We start from the raw sequence: 23,792 nt of genomic DNA, 5'->3' as shown, positions 1-23,792 counted from the left end.
ATGGATCTGCCTTCATTTCGTGAATCCATGGCCTACCCAATAAGATGTTGTATGAAAGAGGGAGATCAAGCACCTAAAAAATAACATCTCTTTATATAGGTCCTACCCTGATTGGTAATAGTTCTAGACCTTTAGAGGTTCTTTCTTCTTCATCATAAGCTTTGATTGTTATTTTCTTGGCTGGATCAATGACATTTTCAGAAAAGCCTAGCTATGTAAGAAGATTATAGGTACAAATATTCAACCCAACATCCCCATCTATCAAAACATGTTTAACTCAGTGTTTATGGATCATAGCTTCAATGTGCAATGGTTGGTAATGTGGGTGATTCAGTGAGTTTTCATCTTCTTCAGAGAAAGTGAGATAATGAGGCGAAGTCAGGTGACCCACCATAGATTGAAACCGATCAATATCTAAATCTTTTGGGACATTATTAGTGGGCAAGGCTTTGTCTAGGATCTCTTTATGAGTAGAAGAGATTTTGAGCAATTGAAAGATGGAGATTTGAGCATTCATTCTTTTCAATTGTTCGACAATGCTATAACCAAGAGAGAATGATGAAGCCAACTATTTGGATTGAGCCATGGTTGTATCTATTTGTCTGTTCGAAGGAGTTGGTAGGTTTGATGTTGTTTGAGCAGGAGTTGAAGAACTATCTCCTTAGAGAGTGACTTTCTTTTGACCACGGGTCACAACATTTGCATTTTGTGATTCATTTTGTTTATCTTTGATTATGATCACATTGCAATATTCAAGTTGGGAAGACTCAATCATGTTGATCATATTGTCATTACTGGTATAGGTGTAATTGACTTTGGCACCTCCTTTTGACTTTGAAGAATCACCTTTTTCATAAACAAGGGATCTTTAAAAGTTTTGTGATCAACATTAGATGTATGTTTTCCAACAAAAATTTTGCCAGTGTCAATGAGATCTTGAATCTCATGCTTGAGCTTCATGCAATTTTTTGTGTTATGACCTATGTTTCGATGGAATTCACAGTATTCATTCTCTCTCCACCATTTTGGTTTGACTTTGGGATCATATGGCCTAGAATTGTCTGGTAAGGCTATCAGATCGTTTGGTAATAAAGTTTTGAAAGTGGATTCATATGATTCTTCCAGAGGAGTGAAGTCATGTTTAGGTTTTGAAAGCTAAGGTTTCTCTTTAAACCACTCTTTTACTTTCTTCAAAGGATTTTCTACTGCGTTTCAGCTGCTTTGATTGCTTGTGTGCAACTAGCTAGATTAAATATCATGGATTTTTATTTTGCTTTAATAGTGTCTACCACTCCATCATTAACAATGTTTATGTTGTTGTCTTTGCCATATTTCCAATATTTGTTCTTTTCTTTTTTACTAGAACCTTGTTGTGTTTGTTTCCAAAGTGAGATATCTCCTTTCTTTATAAGCACATCTTCCATTCTAAGGGCACTATCTACCATTTTTTTGATTGAAGGGTATACTTGCATTTGGATATTGTATTTCAATTCAGGGATCAAGTTGTTGACGAAGATATCCATCTTCTTAGAATCTGGAATAGGACGTGAATATCTAGAGAACATCTTTCTCCAACATTGGAGGAAAGTGAGAAAGGGCTCTCCTATTTTCTATTTGGTATTGCAAAGCTCTATCATAGTGACTAGATGATGAATGTTATAGGAGTATTATTGTAGAAACAATTGGATTAATTCTTCAAAAGTTTTGATTCCCATAGGTAGGCTTGAGAACCATTCCATAGCTTGCCCTCCTAAACTTCTCAAAAAAAGGCGCATGAGATATGTTTGTTCATGCATGAACTCCATACACAAAGCACAAAATTATCTGACATAGCCTTGAAGATCTGAGTTTTCATCATATTTATTAAATTTTGGAATCTCCGCTCATGAAGGAAATGAAGGCATGTAAAGGTTTTTATCAAATGGAAATGGGCATATCATGTCTAGAGAATATTGTTTTGATGATTTATCCTTGTTTTTTAGTTTTGTGATCTCGGTCTATAGTGCTTGTAATTGTTTGTTTACCATTGCTAAGGGTGTCTCTTCCTCTTTAGTTATGAGGGCCTCAACGTTATAACCAGTAGGAAGTTTAGTGCCTTGCTTTGCTAGTTCTAGAAAATAGTCTTCTTTTTCTCTAGCCATGATAACCTTCATCATTTTTTGGAAATCTTTATCCTTTTGACATTTATGAATATCAATTTTGGTAGATTCAGATGCTTCAGATTTGTCTGATGAGGAATCACTATCAGTAGCCTGGATACTAAGATCATCATAAGCATTGTGTTTAGTAGCTCATCTTTCTTGTTTTATTCTAGATATGGTGGGAGACAAGGGTTGATCATAAACTAGTATATCTGATGATGAACATTTATTAGTGATAGGGTCCTCTACATAAAATGTATCATCTTGATATGAAAAGGATGGTCCTTTGCCTTTGTCAGCTTTCTTACGAGAACTTCTAGTTTGAGTAGGCATTTTTATTGACTGATGTGACCTAAAGTTGTTTGTGATGCAGAAGTCAAGATCAAATTTGGAGCTAGTTGTTCATTTAACATATTGATTGAGAGAACCAACTAAGATTTAGTCTAGTTTTAGGAAATATCTATCCTGTGTAAGACGTTAATCTAAGTTACCTAGTTTGATTTGAGAGAAGTGGCTAAGACCCAATCTGGTTTTAGGAACGATCTATCCTGTGTAAGACGTTTATCTAAGTAACTTAAGTTTGATAAATGGTTGATTGAACTAGCTAAAAGATGATCGACAAAATCGTGCAACACAATGACCGTAGTACACTGTTTAGATTTGTTTATGCTCAAGATGATGATAACCATTTTTATGCTCATTGTAGACTATTTTTAGGCAATTTTGACTGTTCTGGACTGACAAAATCAAAGATTCGTACGACAGGGTTTACAAGTCCAAACAATAGTTTGATAGCTTTAGGACGATGAAAATAGTATTTTGTATGAGTTGCTGCCTAGGTTCGTACGACAGGTGGGTATACCTCAGATGACAAATTAATGAATGTGATGTTTTTTTGTATGACACAGGATCAAAACTCAGATGATACTTCCCTAAGCAGGACAACAGTTTATCAGATTTTTTACAACACATAATTGAGACTCAAATGATAAACTATAAGGCTTGATGAATTTTTGTATGAAAACAGATATGTAGCAGGATGATAAATCAGAAGACTCGTATGATAGTTTACTGGACAGAGACAAGATTTTGATAGATAGAGTTTTCAATGACTGACAACGACCAGTTTTGAGATGAACTGTGTTTTTGATGATTGAGATAGACTAGTTTGTGACATAGACAAAGTTTTGACCACTAAGATAGACTAGTTTTTGATACAGATAGAGTTTTGACCACTAAGATAGACTAGTTTTTGATATGAACAGAGTTTTGACCACTAAGATAGACTAGTTTTTGATACGGACAAAGTTTTGACCATTGAGATAGACTAGTTTTTGATACGGATAGAGTTTTGACCACTAAGTTGTTGATTGTTTTCTCCAGTTTTGGTATTCCAGTTTTAGTTTCAAGGATGAAGATATAGTAAACACACAATATGTATAATGACTTCAATCACAACACGCTAACCCTATGGAAATTGGTGAGAGAAGAAAACCTTTGCTTGCAGACTTAGGTACACACCCAATAGCTAATCAGAATACGGTCACTGAGTCTCATGCAATGGATTCTCAACGCCGTATTAGCCGACTCCAAACACTAATGGGGGCACAAAATGACAAGTATCTTGGGAGAGTTACTATCTCTCTTGCACAAAGATTATCCCCCCTTCATAGGTGAACTAGGTAGCCTCTATCTTATAGTTCTTAGTCAAAAATTTTATTTGAAATTACCCCTTGAAGTCATGCAAGAATGATTGAGGCCTATAGCCCAACAAGGTACCAAAACAAGTTGTAGTCACGTAAACATGATTGAGACTGCGAGGCCCTACAAAATGCTCGATATGAGAGATCTCAAAGAGAAAACTCAAATAATCCCGTCCTCTGAGACTTTAATCAATCAGAGGCCTATTTATTATAGTGAGTTAGAATGCCTAGGTCTGACTGTACTCACTTGGGTTGTTTTCACAGGGTGAATACTTTTTCCCACTATGACAGGCCCGCTAAAGGTACACAAATATCAAACTTAGAAAAAGCCTCAAGGGTCTGGATTTCTAATTGTCTATGCAGATAAGAGCATACTCTCCTACCTCTCATAATTTTCTTAAAACACGAAGGACAGATTTGTTCATTAACTAGATAGCAATTTAGGTGCCTAAAAATGAATTTAAAAAAAATACACAATGTTTACTCGAATCTCCTCAGGCAACCTGCAAAGACAACGAATTAGTAGTCATATTGTATTTGTTTGACAAGCATATTCTTCGACAAGCGTTCTGCAAAAAATTGATTAGGCTGTGAAAATTCTTTAGACAAATGAACAACAAGCTAAGGTCAGCGTGTTATGATCAAAATTGAATAAGAAAACCTGAAGAATGAAATATGCTTTTAACCCCAAAACATAGAATACCGTATGACGATTCTCACCGAGTCGTATGATAATTCATACGAGATCGCATGATATTTGTAGTTTGTCATTTGGGCATATGGGAAATCTCGTACAATATTTCGCATTAACCGTACAGATAAAAAATTAGAAAAAAATAAAAATCTAAAAAATAAGAAAAAGTTAGTCTTCGAGGCCGAAAAGATGTAGTCTTTTGCCCCATGGTGGGCGCTAGAAATATGGTTGTGAAAAGTGGAATAAATCTCTGCATGCTGTAAGACACAACACTTCAATTAAGTCATTGCATGTATGGTTAGACATATATAAGCATGCATAATAAAACCATCACAAATCGACCAATTGCCTTCTAAAAGATGCGAGTATAGACTTGCTCTCAAATTTGTATAAGCAATACCAATGACTAGACTACACCAAGACGAAGGATTTAATCTATATGAGCATCATATTAAGCTAAATGGATGCAAGATTATGCTAGATGGATGAATAGTAAGCTATATGAATTGAAGCAATCATAATTGAACTAAATATGCATAAAGCTAAACTAAGATGCAATAATCTCAAAAAAGAACAATATCTTCAATGACTCTAGAGCAAAAACTATATAATAACAATAAATCTCTAGGGTATTTTGAATAAGAGATGAAGGCTGGATTTATAGAGAATCACAAGAGAGACCAATGGTCAAGATCAATTAGCAACGAGCGGTTGAGATTATTCAAGAAAAAGCACAATTTAGGATAATTGAAATAATTGAGAGATCAGATTCAATTAACCTTGAGATAGATTCCAATTATAGTTTGATTGAAATGCATTCAGATTATAATTTCAAGTTTGCATTGGAGATAAAATTCAATTAATTCCATGCACTTGAGATAAAAATAGGTGATTCCATGCATATTCTTTGATTTATTCAAGAAAAGAGTCTTTTCAATGCAACTGAACTTCTTTTCTTTAAAGCTTTGAGTTCCAATTTTAGAGAATGATTAATAATTCATTTAATTGTTTTTTTGATTTCAAGTTCCTAATTTAGAAAAAGAAATAATATCTCAAGTTTGATTTCTCTCTCAATTCAATTCTTTTATTTTATTTTCAATTTAACTCTTGCTTTGCATATTGATTCCTCTTTTGTAATAAATTAATTCCTTTTTTTATGATTAAATGACAAATTTATTAATTAATTAAATATGCTAGGATATTTAATAAATTAAACAAGATAATTGATCAAAATAATTTACTTGGAATGATTTAATTAATTAAATAAATATTTAATTAATATAGAATAATTCACTTGCCATGTGACATTTAATGATTGAAGAATTAATTGATTGTGGTCTCAAAGTTGATTTAATTGCCTTTGGTTAGGACCCTAGTGATGTTGTCGAGATTAGGGGCCCATGGTTTAGGTGACCATTTTTAGGGTATTACATCGTGCTTCACCAAGGTAGTTTTCATGATGGTCTAGCTTGGATTATAAACAAGCTTTGTTTTTTCTTTATTCATGCTTTTCTCTCCTTTATTCTGGTGGTTCTTCTCATATGTTAAGATGTTCTGTTTCATATGAATGAATTTGTTAAGTCTTGGAAGATGGTGGTTGTCTTCGGGGTCTTGGAAATTGCAGGTGGTATGGTATATGCGGTGGTTTCTTATTTCTCTTTTGCTTACTTGGCTATTTTTATGGGCTATTCTTTGGCTTGGCCTCATTTTGGTTCCATCAGGTTTCTAGCATCCCCTTCTCCTTCTTATATGGATTATTCTTTGTTTTCTCACGGTTCTTATCTTAGCAGGCTCACTTGTAGTGGTTTCTTTTCTTATTCTTTGTCTCATGCTAATAAGTGGCTTGGAGACTTGTTCTTTGTAGACAGGGGTGGTTCGTGGATGAGTTTTTGTGCTGATCTTTCAGTTTTAGGTGGTTGTTGCTCTTCTCTCTGATTTCAATGACATATTATGCTTGTATGCCTCTCATGGAAGCTTCTTTTGTGTCTAATGAAAATATTATGTAATATGGGGAGGGGTTTTGGTGGAATGTGCCCAGGGGGATTTTTGTAATGGGTAGGTAGGCTTTTTGTTATTAGAGCAATACTAAAGGGTTTTCTTATTGGTTCTTTCCCTTCAGTGCTCATTGAACCAAACACCTTGTAAAAATAAATAAATAAATAAATATATATATATATATATATATATATAATTCAATGGTATATCCAGTTTTATCAAAAAAAAAAAAAAAACTCCCATGCATGCATCCACCCAATGTTTCTTTTGGGGGTTTATTATTAGTGTCTCACATGTTTTTAAAACTAGAGTGAAGAGCAAATTTTGGGCATGATAATACATAAAATATCAAATTTCTTTTTCACAACATAGTCATTATTTAAGATATAGTTTCTTTTATTGGGTTTATAAGGATGGATTGCAGATTTCACATCATTATTATGTCTGAAATTGACAGCACTCTTTAGAGTTTACTTGCATCAGATATTTAAGCATTTTTGAAGGGTTTTTATTGGGAGTATTAGTTTTCATCTTTAGGGATTTATTTACCTATTGTTTGGGGTTTTTGGAGGAGCTAAAACATCACTTCTAGACACTCTTCCAATAAATATCAAAGTAGTAAGAAGTTAATTTCTCCCTTGTTTCTTACTATTTTTTTGAATTTATTTCATTTTGGAATGGAAATATGGTTTGAAATAAGAAAACTAAAATTATGGGTGGATATACATTATTTATTTATTTATTTTCCAAATTTAAGTATATACATATGCATATACAAGAGCATACAAATATGTGCATAAAAGAAACTAAGAACCCTTGATGTTTCAAGCATTATGAAGGATAGTGAAATACACAGTTCCTTAAAATCTACAATTATATACAAAGAATGGAAAAATAATCTCATATGTGAGGCCCTACCCCAACCCATCCTATCTCTTCAGTTATTTTCATTTTGGAACTATTTTGGATACTAGTTTGGACACACTATGGATATAGAACTTTTCATGATTCCGCGATTTTGGTAACATTGATATATGTGGATGCTTCATTTCTATGCCTTGTGGATTATAGAATATTATATGATTCTAGATTAGGGTAATGTTGTGATGATGCAGGTTATTATCTGAATTTCAGGATTAGATATAATGTTTGGAAAATGTTTGCATATATTGTAGATGGATCAAATTTTGAGGATTATGAGGAAATTGCTTTGAATTGTGACAAATTATATTTCATAATGTCAAGTCTTTGTAGAATGAATGTATTGTATTCTGATTATGTGATTTTATATTTTATATGAGGCTATTTGGGAAGTACTAATGTTTAAATTGAGATGTGCAGGAAAATATCCATGTGACCATGGAAATATTAGGGAGAATCAAGCCTAGGCCAATGTGCGTTAGTAAAACCAGGGGTTGTCTATTTGGAGAGACAACACCCCGTATGTACTGTATTTTATTCGTAAATGTAAAATGTTGCATGAGTGTAATTTGTATTTATTGGAATATTTAAATTGTTTAAGGGACAATTGCCATGTGTTTATTGTGATGTGGAATTATGTTGTAGTGTCACTTGACACCTATGTAGTATGTTGTGTTGGCAATTTGTCATGTCACCTTTTTGAAGGTTTTATTTTTGTTAATGGTTATATCCCCTAATTATCCTTGAAGGAACCAAGAAATCTAGGTTAGAGAGCCACAAGGAAGGTCAACTCAGAGTTGACCCGTAGGTTAACTTCAGGTGGACTTTCTGAAGGTCAAATCAACTCCTAGAGTCAATTTTAGAGCTTTTTTATTAGGCCTCATGGGGTACCTATGGGTGAAGGCCAAAATTGGCCATGTGTCTTTCCCTTAGGACTTGTTTAACCACCCAAAAAAGTGGTTTTCCCAAGATGGACGAATTCCATCTATAGGAGTGCCATCCTTGGTAGGATAACCTTCTTGGAGATAGTAATCCCTCTTCCCCATTCCATTTCCCTTCTCTAGGCACCTAGGTTAGGGAGTGTGTAAGACCTAGGGAAGACCAACCCAATGGGAGATCACTCACTCTATCCAAGAGGTTGGAAGGAGTGAGAGAGGCCTTCTTAGGCTAAGAATGGAAGCTTAGTGAGCTAATCACCCACTCTCCACTTTTGGAGATTTTTGGAAAAATTTGAAAGGAAAAACCAGTTTTAGAAAATTTAGAGGAATTTGGTGGCCAAGATTTGCAGAAAGTTGTGTGGATTGGGCAGCTCATCTTCAACCAAGTTTAGAATACCTATTGGCAGAATAAGGTTGGTTGTTATCTCCTCTTGTTTATGTTGTTTATGTTAGCTATGTTGTTTTGTTGAAGGAAAGATTTGCTTGTAAAGGAAGTGTGTATGTATAATGTTGTAGAAGGAAATAATGTGTAGTTTTATTTCTATGTTTTTTCTGTTTTGTGTTTTTGTTTTGGGAGTGTCCAAGATCTCCTACTCTTGGGAGAGTAGGATGATCTTGGGGTGGAAGAAGCATGACAGCCTTGGGTGAGAGGCTCTCCTTAAGGAGAGTGATCTCAAGGGTGTCCTTTGTGACCCTTGCTGCATAGCCTTGTGTATGCATTTGGGGGTCATAAGGGGAGAGAAATGGCTTTGAGCCTTTGGGGGGGCATAAGGTGGTTGGGATGAATTCTGATTGAGTATTTGTGTTGCCATGAGGTGGCTTGTGATATTCTTTTTGGCTGCAGTCTCCCCAACGGTACTTGGTCCACTTCCACCCATAGATTTATCTCCACAAATGTGGTGATAGTGTAGCTTGGGATGGGAAAGTGTATGTGTTGTGTGTTTTCCCTATTGTTATGTTGTATTGCTTGGTTGTAACCCGTCTATGCCTTGATTCTCCTAGCTCGGGGGTGGCTTCTGGTAAGCCTAGGCTGGGAGGTGAGCATCCCATGGTCACAGTCCTAAAATTTACTTGCAGGTGGCTTGGGAAAAAGATTAGGAGTTGCAGATTGATGTGTTGCAGACTTCTATTCAGGATTCTTATTTTTATTTAAATGCAAAAAAAAAGAGAAAAAGAAAAAGAAGAGAAAGTGCAGATGTAAATATAGGACTTAAAATGATTCTGTTTCTATTTGAATAAATGTAATTTTTATTTTCTGTGTAAAGATTAGAGAAAGATGACTGTTTAGAAATTCTTCCCATTTTTATATTGGGCTATTGTAACCTATCATTCTGGAAAGTAATGTAAATTTTTATTATATTTTGATGCCTATTGTGTTGTAGAAGACTACATTTAAATTTGGTCTGTAACATGTTTAGTTACTGCAATATTAAAGAAAAGTAACAGAAAAATGCATTAGGATTCCTTATTTACTATTCATTAGTTTATTTACTGCATTAGTAAGGAAAAGAAAAAGAAGTGCAGTAGGGTTATTATTTACTTGCATAGTGTAAATTCTGTAATTTTATGACTGTTTTAAAAAAAGGAGTGAACTAGTATTGTTTTTTTATTTATTTCTCACTATTTACTTGCATAGTTTAGATTTTGTTATTTTATGACTGTTAAAAGAAAACCAGAACTATTTCATTTCTGTAGCAAGTTTAAATAAAAGAAAGAAATAAATAGATCTATTCTAAATGCTGTTAGAAGACTAAAACGGAATGTAGATGGTTTAAAAAAAAAAAAAAAAACTCAGATCAATATAAGGGTTTTAACCCTATTACTTCAACATTTAGTCATATATATATTTCTATATGTATATAAGTATATATATTGAAAATATATACCTATATATATAGAAAATATATATATATAAGATTTCCTGTATATGTATACCTCTGTAACAACGAAATTTAAAAAGAAACAAAAACATGTATTCTGAATCCTGTGCATCTCTGTTACAAATCATATAAAATATAATGCAGAATAAACCCTTTTATCCTATATATATATATATATATATATATATATATATATATATATATATATATTCTGCATCAAAAAAAATATGCTCTGTGGATGCCTGTAGAAGAAAATATCTGCATATTCATAAACGATACTATGCATATTATATATATATATATATATATATATATATAATACACATAATATACATTGGAAATTAAAAAAATGAAAAAAAAACTACATCTTATACCATTTTTATCAACCCACGAAACTTATTAAAAATGTTGCAAAAAAAAAAAAAGGGGAAGCAAGTCTCGCGGGCCACTGTGTGCAACACAGTGGACGGCCACGGCCGAACCACTGTGCTACACACAGTGGGCGGCGCCGAAGGGCACCGCACTGTGTGTAACACAGTGGGCGGTCGCGGCCGCCACTGTGCTACGCACAGTGAACGGCGCCCGCCACTGTGTGTATACACAGTGGGCGGCGGCTATGCCGTCCGCCACTGTGTGTACACACAGTGGGCGGCGCTGCCGCCACTGTGCGTATGCACAGCGGCGCCCGAACCCCTGCGAAAACCTCCGCTCTCCCCGCATGAAACCCTCCGCCTCCGTACCTGCAGTCACATTTCAAAACAAAAAAAAAGAGAAAGAAAACAAAACAAAGAAAAAGGGTTAATATAAAACCCTAACCCATTTCGGGTTAGGGTATAATATGTAAAAAAAAAATAAGGGGTAAAAATAACATAAGACAAGTGTAATATGTAAAAATGCAACCCTAACCCCATTTCGGGTTAGGGTTAGCATTATAAGAATATATATATATACATATATATATGTATATATATATAAATGAATATATTGATATATATATATATATATATGTATATTTATATATACATATATATTTATATACATATTGGAGATTTAGATTTGGGGACATTTAAATTGATTTTAATTTATAATGAGGATTAGAATTTAAGAATTTATAATGTGATATATATATATATATATATATATATATATATATATATATATATATATATATATATATATATATATAAAAGGGAAATTAAATTGGAAATTTAAAGCTAGATTTTAGTATAAAATTTGGGGTTAAGTTTATAATTGAAATATTATGGAATTTTTAAACATTGATTTTAATATATGAAATGGGGTTAATTAATGATAGGATTATTATACGTCCATTTACTCCTTAGGAGATTTGAAATTTTAAAAAAAAAGGATTTAAGAATGAAGGGGTTATCAAAATCGGAAACACCATACATCAACTCGAATAATTTAATTAATTAATCAATAGACTTCCCTAATTATATTTGGGGTATTAGGAAAATTTAAAAAAAAGGGAATTTGTAGAACCAATTTTATGGACCATAAACCCTTTGGGGGTAAGCTTGGGCCAAATTTAATTTAATCGACAAATTAAGAAGTTAGGGAAAATTGGAATTGGCCTTAGCTTATTGTCGGTTTTAGTGGACAAACGACATTGTAGTAATTCGAACCCTCATCAGTTGGATGTATATAATAATTTCGCAGGTGTATCAATTAATCAATAGCATTATCCTTATATGGATTGGGAATGATTTAATACCTTAAGGTAACCAATTATTCCTTGGTCTAATTAGCGACAACTTGTCTTAGGTAATTGAGCTAGCTAACTAATCGGCAATGCAAATTAATCTTCATCAATCAAGTCACTCGCTCGAGTTGGTTATTTAACTTAACCTTAGTAAGTAAGTTAATTACTTCCTAGATAAGACAAAACTTTAAATACAGTCGTTATGTATTAGGATTTATAGCGAGTTCATGACGTCAAAAAAAATTTGTTGTTCCGTTTTTGTGCCCTAAAGTTTGGGCACGACATCTTGGTATCAGAGCAAGGTTTCCAACACTAGGAACCTTTCTCCATTACGTTTCGCTTTAATTATCTAAATTAATCAAATATTTTCTTAAACGGAAAATAAAAATATAAATATATGAAAATTGAATTGTTTAAATTAATTGTTTATTTATTTTATTTTTGTTTCCTCATAGGATGCCTCCGACTACGCGACAAGCTCGCAAGCGCGGAAGGGGTCCTAGGCGTACACGTATGGCACGCGAGGATGTTGCTAGGGAGGAACCGGTTCCAGAAGGGAACCCGGAAGCACCTCCCGAACCACCGGTTGACCCTAACCGAGACATCTTGCTAGCTCTTCAGAACTTGATCGGGATCGTGCAGGATAGGCTTCCAGCAGTGGACCGTCATGCAGACAATCAGAACTCAGGGAGTCATAGATCAGTGGATAGGGAACGGAGTAGGAGTCCACCTCCTAATTCTGTAGAGGGTGAGGCAGAGCATGAGCCAGAGTCCGTTCACCTGCCCGAACCCCCTCCAGTAGCAGCACCTGTGTACTTTGAGAGAGCACGTCAGGAACCAGGAGACCTGATTAGAGAGGTTTTACGCCTCCAGCCGCCATCTTTTGGAGGCACTACTGACGGAGTAGAGGCTGAGGCATGGCTTTTAAGCCTAGATCGGTGCTTCGCATTGCGATCTTATGAAAGCAATCTGAAGGCACGCGTTGCAGTCCACCTTCTGAGATCGACAGCCTCCACATGGTGGAAGCAAGAGGAATTCAAGTGCGGACTCACTGCAGATACCATCACATGGGAAATCTTCACAGAGAGGTTCAGAGAGAGGTACTTGTCAGAGCATTTCCGGCAGCGTAGGATCGATGAGTTCCATGACCTCCAGCAGAAGGGTCTCACAGTGACCCAGTACGAGAGTAAGTTTATTGAGCTCCTACCTTATGTAGATTACCTGAAGGACGAGAAGCTACTCGTCAACCGTTTTGTTAGGGGGCTTAATGCTGGGATAGCAGGACCAGTGAGGATGGCCGCTCCAGGGAGCCTTCGGGTTGCCGTAGAGAAGGCCCTTATAGCCGAGGAGATTCAGATCAGGCCACAGGACACGAGGGATCGGTTCCAGAACCGAAACCCAGCTCCCCAGCCTTTCGGGTTTCAGAAACCCCATTGGAAAGGCAACCACAGAAATGTTTCGGGGTCCCATAAACCCCCTCCTCCACAACAGTCACAGCAGAATCAGAGACAGAGGCCACCTCAGGGACAGCAGGGCTCCAGGCCCAAACAGTGGCAGTCACAGGGTCCTAGGCGTGACCAGAGAGTACAGGGTACATACACACCCCCGGCACGGGCTCAGCAGTCCTCCAGGGGTGGGTACAGTGGTTCTAGCCGGACAAGTGGGCATCCTTTTACTAGGCCTCAGGGTGCACAGTTTCAGGCACGCGGTGCTTGCTTCACGTGTGGAGCCATGGGGCACATGGCGAGAGAGTGTCCACAGGGACAGATGACAGGGAATCAGAGGATGGCAACATCAGAGCCTACAGTTGGGGACATGGGCAAGGCCCATAGAGTCTTCGCAGCGGTTGATAACCGCCAGGCAGAGCACCAGGCCACAGTCATCGAGGCTGCAGGTAAGGTCAGAGGTAGTAGTATTTCTATATTATTTGACTCAGGAGCGACTGACTCCTTTATATCTCCATTGGTTGTGGAGCGTTGCGGGCTAGTGGCAGTAAGGCAAAGTGTCAGCTGGGAAGTGGAGTTAGCTTCAGGAGCTAGAGTGTCAGTGGATTCAGAGGTTAGGGGATGTCCGCTCCAGATTGGTAATACCACCACCTTAGTAGACCTTAGAGTTACACCACTCGGATCTTATGGCGTCGTACTTGGCATGGATTGGCTTTACGCCCACAGAGCCAAGATGGATTGTCGCTTGAAAAAGGTTGAGTGTGAGGATGATCATGGTGCTCCCATAGTAATCACTGGGATTCAGAGACCCGTGTCTCTTCGTATGATATCCGCAATGCAGCTTAAGAGGAGCATGCGGAAGGGATGCCAGTTGTTTGCTATCACAATCAGTGACCGAGAGGAAGAAAATGAGAAGGAGCCTTCCATAGATGATCATCCCATCCTTGAGGCATTTGCAGACGTGTTTCCTGATGAGCTACCCGGTATGCCGCCCAGCAGGGAAATTGACTTCCACATAGATTTGGTACCAGGAGCCGAGCCAGTTTCGAGAGCACCTTATAGGATGACCACTCATGAGCTTAATGAGCTCAAGATGCAGCTAGAGGAACTCTTAGAGAAGGGTCACATCCGTCCTAGCGTCTCTCCTTGGGGCGCACCAGTCATCTTCGTGAAGAAGAAAGATGGATCCCTTCGGTTATGCATGGATTACAGGCAACTGAATAAAGTAACCATCAAGAACCGCTATCCTTTACCGAGGATCGATGATTTGTTTGATCAGCTTCAGGGTGCCAAAGTGTTTTCCAAAATAGACCTGAAGTCAGGGTATCATCAGTTGAGAATTGTGGAAAGTGATATCCACAAGACCGCGTTTCGCACCAGATATGGCCACTATGAGTTCACTGTGGTCCCATTCGGTCTTACGAATGCTCCAGCTGTATTCATGAGTCTCATGAATGGGGTATTCCGCACCTTCCTCGACCGATTTGTGATAGTGTTCCTCGACGACATATTGATCTATTCCCGAAATGAGCAGGAGCATGAGGAGCATTTGAGACAGGTTTTGCAGTGTTTGAGGGATAACCAGTTGTTCGGCAGTTTGTCGAAGTGTGCCTTCTTTAGATCAGAGGTCAAGTACCTAGGGCATGTTATATCTGGTGATGGGATCTCAGTTGACCCATCAAAGATTAGAGCCATCATGGATTGGCCGGCACCTACCAGTGTGACAGAGGTCAGAAGCTTCATGGGTTTAGCAGGATACTATAGACGTTTTGTGGAGGGATTTTCCAGAGTTGCACACCCCATCACATCCCTCCAGCGAAAAGGGAAGAAATTCGAGTGGACAGAGAAGTGTGAGAGGGCTTTTCAGGATCTAAAAAGGGCCCTTACTAGTGCACCTATTCTTATCGTGCCAGACCCCACGGCCGACTTCATGGTATGCACGGATGCTTCCTTAGATGGATTGGGAGCAGTTCTTATGCAGGAGGGTAGGGTTATAGCATACGAGTCCAGGAAACTTAAGACTCACGAGCTTAACTACCCTACGCACGACCTAGAGCTTGCGGCAGTTGTACATGCACTTGTGAGGTGGAGACACTTCCTTTTAGGTCATCACTTCGAGCTTCATTCAGACCATCAGAGTTTGCAGTATATCTTCACCCAGCCTAACCTTAATGCACGTCAGAGGAGATGGATGGAGTTCCTTTGTGAGTATGATTTTGATGTTCATTACATCAAAGGAAAGGAGAATGTGGTCGCAGATGCCCTAAGTAGGAGACGACATGAGGTTTACACCATATCCATGAGCACTGATTTGAGAGACCGTATTTTGCAGCAATTGCCAGAGGATGATTGGTATCTTGAGGTTTGTCAGAGGATCCGTAGTCAGGAGACCCTGGAGGGGAAGTTTGTGGACTACTCTTTGGAGTCTGATGGTTTATTACGCCATAGAGGGCGCATTTATGTACCCTCTTCTGGGGGTTTGCGAGATTTCATTGTCATGGAGGCTCATAGAGCTCCTTATGCAGCACATCCTGGGGTTAAGAAGATGCATGCTGACTTGAGGCAGTTATATCATTGGCCAGGAATGCGGCAGCTTATCGCCGAGTTAGTAGCCCGATGCCTTGAGTGTCAGAGAGTCAAGGCAGAGCACCGCCATCCAGGAGGGTTACTCCAGTCCCATGCTATACCAGAGTGGAAGTGGGATACTATATCCATGGACTTCATTATTGGTCTTCCTATGTCATCGCGTCGCCATGATGCTATCTTGGTGACAGTTGACAAATTGACCAAAGTAGCCCACTTCTCACCAGTTCGGACTACCTTCACAGCTCCAGCAGTGGCACAGGTGTTCTTACGAGACATTGTTAGGCTTCATGGTGTCCCACGCAAGATTATCTCTGATAGGGATTCTCTCTTTACATCTTCCTTTTGGAAGGCATTACAGGCAGCGTTGGGCACTAAGCTCAACTTCAGCACAGCCTACCATCCAGAGACAGATGGCCAGACAGAGCGGGTTAACCAGGTGTTAGAGGATATGCTCCGCATGTACGTCATGGATCATCAGACCCGATGGGAGGAGTACCTGCATTTAGTAGAATTTGCCTATAATAATGGGCATCACACTTCTTTGGGGATGCCACCCTTTCAGGCCTTGTACGGCAGACCATGCAGGACACCTTTGAGTTGGGATCGTATTGAGGACAGAGTGGCCATAGGCCCTGAGTTGGTCCGTGATATGGAGCAACAGGTAACTTTGATTAGACAGCGCCTTAGAGAGGCACAGGATAGGCAGAAGAAATATGCCGATGCAAAGAGGATAGACCGGAGTTACATGGTTGGGGACAGAGTTTTCCTGAGAGTGCGACCGCATAAGAGTCCAATCCGCTATGGAAAGGGTTCTAAGCTCGCACCTCGCTTTGTTGGACCCTTCGAGATCCTTGAGAGGATAGGACCAGTTGCTTATCGCCTAGCTTTGCCACCTAGCCTGTCACGCATCCACGATGTGTTTCATGTGTCAGTTTTGAGAAAATATATCTATGATGAGTCTCATATTTTAGATTGGGGTGCCTTGCAGGTGGAGTCGGACGGGCAGTTAGCCTTGGAGCCCATTCGCATTTTGGCACGCCGGACGTTGGCCCTTCGAGGTCGAGAGCTGGACCAGGTTAGGGTCCAGTGGGATTGCTATGATGAGGTTACAGCTTCATGGGAGGATGCAGCACGTATGAGATCACAGTACCCTCATCTTTTTGATGAACTCCAGGAGGACGTTCATACCTAGAGGGGGAGGGTGTGAGGCCCTACCCCAACCCATCCTATCTCTTCAGTTATTTTCATTTTGGAACTATTTTGGATACTAGTTTGGACACACTATGGATATAGAACTTTTCATGATTCCGCGATTTTGGTAACATTGATATATGTGGATGCTTCATTTCTATGCCTTGTGGATTATAGAATATTATATGATTCTAGATTAGGGTAATGTTGTGATGATGCAGGTTATTATCTGAATTTCAGGATTAGATATAATGTTTGGAAAATGTTTGCATATATTGTAGATGGATCAAATTTTGAGGATTATGAGGAAATTGCTTTGAATTGTGACAAATTATATTTCATAATGTCAAGTCTTTGTAGAATGAATGTATTGTATTCTGATTATGTGATTTTATATTTTATATGAGGCTATTTGGGAAGTACTAATGTTTAAATTGAGATGTGCAGGAAAATATCCATGTGACCATGGAAATATTAGGGAGAATCAAGCCTAGGCCAATGTGCGTTAGTAAAACCAGGGGTTGTCTATTTGGAGAGACAACACCCCGTATGTACTGTATTTTATTCGTAAATGTAAAATGTTGCATGAGTGTAATTTGTATTTATTGGAATATTTAAATTGTTTAAGGGACAATTGCCATGTGTTTATTGTGATGTGGAATTATGTTGTAGTGTCACTTGACACCTATGTAGTATGTTGTGTTGGCAATTTGTCATGTCACCTTTTTGAAGGTTTTATTTTTGTTAATGGTTATATCCCCTAATTATCCTTGAAGGAACCAAGAAATCTAGGTTAGAGAGCCACAAGGAAGGTCAACTCAGAGTTGACCCGTAGGTTAACTTCAGGTGGACTTTCTGAAGGTCAAATCAACTCCTAGAGTCAATTTTAGAGCTTTTTTATTAGGCCTCATGGGGTACCTATGGGTGAAGGCCAAAATTGGCCATGTGTCTTTCCCTTAGGACTTGTTTAACCACCCAAAAAAGTGGTTTTCCCAAGATGGACGAATTCCATCTATAGGAGTGCCATCCTTGGTAGGATAACCTTCTTGGAGATAGTAATCCCTCTTCCCCATTCCATTTCCCTTCTCTAGGCACCTAGGTTAGGGAGTGTGTAAGACCTAGGGAAGACCAACCCAATGGGAGATCACTCACTCTATCCAAGAGGTTGGAAGGAGTGAGAGAGGCCTTCTTAGGCTAAGAATGGAAGCTTAGTGAGCTAATCACCCACTCTCCACTTTTGGAGATTTTTGGAAAAATTTGAAAGGAAAAACCAGTTTTAGAAAATTTAGAGGAATTTGGTGGCCAAGATTTGCAGAAAGTTGTGTGGATTGGGCAGCTCATCTTCAACCAAGTTTAGAATACCTATTGGCAGAATAAGGTTGGTTGTTATCTCCTCTTGTTTATGTTGTTTATGTTAGCTATGTTGTTTTGTTGAAGGAAAGATTTGCTTGTAAAGGAAGTGTGTATGTATAATGTTGTAGAAGGAAATAATGTGTAGTTTTATTTCTATGTTTTTTCTGTTTTGTGTTTTTGTTTTGGGAGTGTCCAAGATCTCCTACTCTTGGGAGAGTAGGATGATCTTGGGGTGGAAGAAGCATGACAGCCTTGGGTGAGAGGCTCTCCTTAAGGAGAGTGATCTCAAGGGTGTCCTTTGTGACCCTTGCTGCATAGCCTTGTGTATGCATTTGGGGGTCATAAGGGGAGAGAAATGGCTTTGAGCCTTTGGGGGGGCATAAGGTGGTTGGGATGAATTCTGATTGAGTATTTGTGTTGCCATGAGGTGGCTTGTGATATTCTTTTTGGCTGCAGTCTCCCCAACGGTACTTGGTCCACTTCCACCCATAGATTTATCTCCACAAATGTGGTGATAGTGTAGCTTGGGATGGGAAAGTGTATGTGTTGTGTGTTTTCCCTATTGTTATGTTGTATTGCTTGGTTGTAACCCGTCTATGCCTTGATTCTCCTAGCTCGGGGGTGGCTTCTGGTAAGCCTAGGCTGGGAGGTGAGCATCCCATGGTCACAGTCCTAAAATTTACTTGCAGGTGGCTTGGGAAAAAGATTAGGAGTTGCAGATTGATGTGTTGCAGACTTCTATTCAGGATTCTTATTTTTATTTAAATGCAAAAAAAAAGAGAAAAAGAAAAAGAAGAGAAAGTGCAGATGTAAATATAGGACTTAAAATGATTCTGTTTCTATTTGAATAAATGTAATTTTTATTTTCTGTGTAAAGATTAGAGAAAGATGACTGTTTAGAAATTCTTCCCATTTTTATATTGGGCTATTGTAACCTATCATTCTGGAAAGTAATGTAAATTTTTATTATATTTTGATGCCTATTGTGTTGTAGAAGACTACATTTAAATTTGGTCTGTAACATGTTTAGTTACTGCAATATTAAAGAAAAGTAACAGAAAAATGCATTAGGATTCCTTATTTACTATTCATTAGTTTATTTACTGCATTAGTAAGGAAAAGAAAAAGAAGTGCAGTAGGGTTATTATTTACTTGCATAGTGTAAATTCTGTAATTTTATGACTGTTTTAAAAAAAGGAGTGAACTAGTATTGTTTTTTTATTTATTTCTCACTATTTACTTGCATAGTTTAGATTTTGTTATTTTATGACTGTTAAAAGAAAACCAGAACTATTTCATTTCTGTAGCAAGTTTAAATAAAAGAAAGAAATAAATAGATCTATTCTAAATGCTGTTAGAAGACTAAAACGGAATGTAGATGGTTTAAAAAAAAAAAAAAAAACTCAGATCAATATAAGGGTTTTAACCCTATTACTTCAACATTTAGTCATATATATATTTCTATATGTATATAAGTATATATATTGAAAATATATACCTATATATATAGAAAATATATATATATAAGATTTCCTGTATATGTATACCTCTGTAACAACGAAATTTAAAAAGAAACAAAAACATGTATTCTGAATCCTGTGCATCTCTGTTACAAATCATATAAAATATAATGCAGAATAAACCCTTTTATCCTATATATATATATATATATATATATATATATATATATATATTCTGCATCAAAAAAAATATGCTCTGTGGATGCCTGTAGAAGAAAATATCTGCATATTCATAAACGATACTATGCATATTATATATATATATATATATATATATATATATAATACACATAATATACATTGGAAATTAAAAAAATGAAAAAAAAACTACATCTTATACCATTTTTATCAACCCACGAAACTTATTAAAAATGTTGCAAAAAAAAAAAAAGGGGAAGCAAGTCTCGCGGGCCACTGTGTGCAACACAGTGGACGGCCACGGCCGAACCACTGTGCTACACACAGTGGGCGGCGCCGAAGGGCACCGCACTGTGTGTAACACAGTGGGCGGTCGCGGCCGCCACTGTGCTACGCACAGTGAACGGCGCCCGCCACTGTGTGTATACACAGTGGGCGGCGGCTATGCCGTCCGCCACTGTGTGTACACACAGTGGGCGGCGCTGCCGCCACTGTGCGTATGCACAGCGGCGCCCGAACCCCTGCGAAAACCTCCGCTCTCCCCGCATGAAACCCTCCGCCTCCGTACCTGCAGTCACATTTCAAAACAAAAAAAAAGAGAAAGAAAACAAAACAAAGAAAAAGGGTTAATATAAAACCCTAACCCATTTCGGGTTAGGGTATAATATGTAAAAAAAAAATAAGGGGTAAAAATAACATAAGACAAGTGTAATATGTAAAAATGCAACCCTAACCCCATTTCGGGTTAGGGTTAGCATTATAAGAATATATATATATACATATATATATGTATATATATATAAATGAATATATTGATATATATATATATATATATGTATATTTATATATACATATATATTTATATACATATTGGAGATTTAGATTTGGGGACATTTAAATTGATTTTAATTTATAATGAGGATTAGAATTTAAGAATTTATAATGTGATATATATATATATATATATATATATATATATATATATATATATATATATATATATATATATATATATATATATATATATATATATAAAAGGGAAATTAAATTGGAAATTTAAAGCTAGATTTTAGTATAAAATTTGGGGTTAAGTTTATAATTGAAATATTATGGAATTTTTAAACATTGATTTTAATATATGAAATGGGGTTAATTAATGATAGGATTATTATACGTCCATTTACTCCTTAGGAGATTTGAAATTTTAAAAAAAAAGGATTTAAGAATGAAGGGGTTATCAAAATCGGAAACACCATACATCAACTCGAATAATTTAATTAATTAATCAATAGACTTCCCTAATTATATTTGGGGTATTAGGAAAATTTAAAAAAAAGGGAATTTGTAGAACCAATTTTATGGACCATAAACCCTTTGGGGGTAAGCTTGGGCCAAATTTAATTTAATCGACAAATTAAGAAGTTAGGGAAAATTGGAATTGGCCTTAGCTTATTGTCGGTTTTAGTGGACAAACGACATTGTAGTAATTCGAACCCTCATCAGTTGGATGTATATAATAATTTCGCAGGTGTATCAATTAATCAATAGCATTATCCTTATATGGATTGGGAATGATTTAATACCTTAAGGTAACCAATTATTCCTTGGTCTAATTAGCGACAACTTGTCTTAGGTAATTGAGCTAGCTAACTAATCGGCAATGCAAATTAATCTTCATCAATCAAGTCACTCGCTCGAGTTGGTTATTTAACTTAACCTTAGTAAGTAAGTTAATTACTTCCTAGATAAGACAAAACTTTAAATACAGTCGTTATGTATTAGGATTTATAGCGAGTTCATGACGTCAAAAAAAATTTGTTGTTCCGTTTTTGTGCCCTAAAGTTTGGGCACGACATCATAGACTTTTATTTTCAAATTTATGTTACTATATTTTATAAACAAAACTTGTTCAGAAAAATGGATTATTTATTGTAGATAGGAGCATAAAGACATGTGGAATAATTTATTTTATTTTAGGAGAAACATATACACACAACCATATGTATGCATGTGAACACTTATGTTGTTTGTTGCTCTATAGTTGAAGAACTTTTCAATAGGTATAAAAATCAGCATGCATGTATTAATGGGATTTGATTGACATATGTATATAAGGATGGATAAATTAAGCTATCTTATAAATGATTAAATGCATACAACTATCTAGATTCCTTAAATGCATGAAAGATAGATAGTTGAGTTTATCCTCATATGCATAAAAAGAGGTATTCATTTTAAGAAATTGTGCATGATTCACAATAGGAAAAAGGATGCATGAAGATTTATAGTCTCATCAAAAGGAGAGATATCTCTCTATCACATGCATGTTTGTTAATTATATCATTATTGAACAAATGAATTTATGCAAAATACATGTTTGCTTGAGTGTTTCCTTTAAGGAGAGGAGTTTTCTTTTTCTTTGTGAGTTAAGAGTTTACAATTTTAGGAATGGGTGTTGAATATGGAATAACAGAGAAGGCCAATTCTGTTTTCAAGATCTTGCTTGAAATATTAAAGTACTTTGGCCAAAGTCATATATTAATTGAAATAGATGAATTAGCTTAGAAAAATCTATTAACATGGTTATATATTTCTCTACCATATCTTGATAATAAGAAATTGTATTTCATACAAACAAATGCATGTAGGTATATCAAGATGCACTAGGTTTCCTTCCTGCCTATTGTTTCCATGTAGCTAGGCATTTCATGTAGGGACGGTTATCTTTCATATTGTGAGAGACTTTGGGGAAGCGTTAGCTTCATGGTTGGGCGGAAAAGTGCTTGAGCCATGTTCTCAACTCTCGAGTTCCGGATGACAAATGTGGTAGATGGCACTTAGAGGCACATGATTTATTTTCATATCTTTATTATTCTTTGTTTATGCTAGTATAGTGCATAATGTTCTTGTATTGAGTTATCTCTTAGGCATGTGGGCCTATGATGTAATTATTATTCATCTCTTGTAGATGTTCTTACACCTCGATTAAGCACTACATAATTGAGATGTATTGACATTAATTGTGTACATTGAGATATTATTTTTTATTTTTATATTTTTTGTAATTATGAGTAATTACTTAATTGTGAGATTTACTTTAAGACTTGTATTCCTTACATCTATGGAGTGAAATGACTAGAATTCAAATGGATTATGAAGACCAATGCTAGGATTTGCATATAACTCAAATGGTGACAACTCTAAAGTAAGAAAAAGGTAACTCTAGGTCTGAAAATGATTATGTAGGCAAGATTAACTTGTGCTATGATGGATAGACACAATGATAATGATCTAGAAAAGAGGGCATGCTAAGATAGGAGATGATGTACTCCAAGAAAGTTTAACCTATCCCAAGATATTGATATGTTTCCAACTCAAGTATGATAAACCTCAAGTGGTAAAGGTGATATGATAGACCATGTTTGATTCAAGACTTAAGGAGAGTGACTTGAAAGTTTTGTTTGACCCATGATGGATATGAAAGGACTAAGGATATGATTGAATGGGGTGATCAAAATATGCAAGGACTGATATATAAGGGCTGAAGGATGCAACCTAAAAGAT

This window comes from Cryptomeria japonica, chromosome 11, assembly GCF_030272615.1.
Source record: "Cryptomeria japonica chromosome 11, Sugi_1.0, whole genome shotgun sequence".
In the NCBI taxonomy this organism is placed as follows: Eukaryota; Viridiplantae; Streptophyta; class Pinopsida; order Cupressales; family Cupressaceae; genus Cryptomeria; species Cryptomeria japonica.
Note: the sequence above shows the minus strand (reverse complement) of the source record.